Source organism: Felis catus, chromosome A3, assembly GCF_018350175.1.
Source record: "Felis catus isolate Fca126 chromosome A3, F.catus_Fca126_mat1.0, whole genome shotgun sequence".
NCBI classification, from domain to species: Eukaryota; Metazoa; Chordata; class Mammalia; order Carnivora; family Felidae; genus Felis; species Felis catus.
The window spans coordinates 90,799,261-90,801,765 of NC_058370.1; positions in this window are offsets into that span (position 1 = coordinate 90,799,261).

Below are 2,505 nucleotides of genomic sequence, written 5' to 3' on the forward strand. Positions count from 1 at the left end.
GATGTTGTTATTATAAAAGTTGACCTATCGTGCCGTAATCATATAGCTTAACCATATGATAACCATGACACATGACATCACTTTAAGCTCCATTCTGTGGAAGAAGGATCATTGCCTTACACAGACATCTTGTCCTGGATCGTCTCAGGCCAGATCTTAGCTGCTGGTGTCCAGGTTTTGGGAGGCAGGACCTGTAGTTTTTATAATCAGATGTGCCTGAGCTTAGTGACTTTATTAGTCCTATATGAGAATGGAGGAAGTCTTTGTGTTCTTGGGTTTATTCTCTTGAGATTATGGGTTTGTTCCATTTTGGGGGGAGGAGGAAAGGTGAGGAGATGTCAGAGGGGCCTGGGGTCTCTGTGAGGAGGTGGAGGGGACCAGATCACAGTAGCTTTGGGGCATTTGGTCCTTGGACAGTGGCTCTGATTGAGGGGAAACAAGAGGAGAAATGTAGGAAAAAATGAAGAAGAGGGAAATAGGCACGAAGGGAAAAGAGTCACCTCTTGGTGTAAAGTTCAAGCCCCAAGAATGAGTGATAGCACAGGAGTGTGGAGCCAACTCCCAAAGAAATAGTGTGAATAACTGCATGATCTTTTATCTGTGTGGGAAGGGAGAGGATCTGTCTGTGGATAAGAGGGCTCAAGAAAGATGCAGGGCTCCTGCATGGAGAATTGTGAGGATTCTGGAAGCCAGAGACCTGCCTGGTTTCACACATTAAAGCAGCCATGGGGAGAGGGAGGGTTGGGCCTTGTGTTTGTGTTTACCTCCTGATTGCCCACTTTCTGGCCCTCACTCTTAAATTCCCCTCTGCTTTTGACTCTGTTCCCTGGTCCATAAATTGTGACTCTCATCTTGTCACCCCTACCCAGTGGTATGCTACCCACATGGTCTCACTGAAAGCAGAGTCAGAGAAGGATGCTTGCTGTTGGCTCTCACAAGCCAAGTGAGCTCCAGGGCACCACTGGCCCTAACCCAGCAGCAGGCAGACTCACTTCCTTTTCCAGGGGCCCTCCTTGTCCCCAGCAGCCCCACAACTTCACTGGTGGCTCAGTGATGGCAGTAAAGGGATTCTTTTGGTATCTGCTAGGCCCGGATCCTCGTGGCTACTGTGTCCCTGTCAGAGGGGGGCAGTCATGGCTACAACTGATGTTTCTTGGTCAACTGCACACAGACTGTGTCTCAAGGGTGTGGGGATAAGACTGGCCTTTTTGGGGCACCTAGGTGGCTTAAGCTTCTGACTCTTGGTTTCGGCTCAGGTTGTGATCTCATGGTTCGTGAGCTCGAGTTCTGCATCAGGCTCTGTGCTGACAGTGGGAGCCTGCTTGAGATTGTCTCTCCTCTCTCTGCCCTTCCTGCAAGCTCTCTCTCTCTCTTCTTACAAAATAAATAAACTTAAAAAAAGCATATGTGTGTGTGTGTGTGTGTGTGTGTGTGTGTGTGTGTGTGTGTGTGTATATATATATATATGGACTGGCCTTTTTGTTGTAACAAAGGCAAGGTTGGAATTTTTAAAAATCATCTTCACCAACTGAAGGAGAAACTAGCAATAAAAATAACAAGAAATAGTTCCACAGTTTTTACATGCAGACCCCTGGGGTGCCTGGGTGGCTCTGTTGATTAAGTGACCAACTTTGGCTCAGGTCATAATCTTCCGGTTTGAGTTTGAGCCCCGCGTCCGGCTTTGTGCTGTTAGCACAGAGATCCTCTTATCTCCCTCTCTTTCTGCCCTTCCCCCGCTTGTGCTCTCTCTTGCAAAAATAAATAAACGTTAAACAAACGATTAATAAAAATAAAAAGTAATAAATGCAGACCCCTGGTGGGGTCTAGGGAGAGGCCTCTGTGTGACATGGCAATTTGTGTGGCCAGTAGATAGCAGATGTGGTTCCAGAGAGGTCCATCTGGATTGATGTAAAACACCAGGTCCTGGTTGAGGTAGGGAAGGGCAAGCAACAGAATGATCTAGCTCCCCTGGGATGTTAGATGAAGCCAGGTATGGTTGGAAGGGTACAGGTAAGAGATCAGTTTCAGGGAGCTGCTCCAGGCTCTGTGGAGAAATTAGCACAAGCCAGGAACTCTCTGCCCCTCTCTTTTTCAAAGACTCACAGCCATGGGACTAGTTTTCCCTAGGCCTAATGGGCCTGGGGTGTAGGTGAATCCCAGGCCTGCCCACTGGCGGGTGTGGTACTCCTCATTTACGTCACAGTTAGCAGCCCTCTCGTGAACTCCAAGGCTTGGCAGACCACAAGCTAAGCGCTTTCACCACCTGCAGTTGGAGCCCTGGAGCAGGAGGAATCAGCAACTGGTACTGGACTCAAAGACCCATGTCCCACCCTCAAGTTCACACAAGGACTTGGAGTTGAGGCTGAGAATAAAATCCTCTCAGGACTGGGTTCACCCCAGGAGTTCTCTGAGGGTTAAGTATTGAAGAGGAGGCTGGTTAGACCTTTCTGGTAGTGGCTGAGGTAGAGAACTCATGGGGAAAATCCAGGCCTCAGGCCTTGGTGG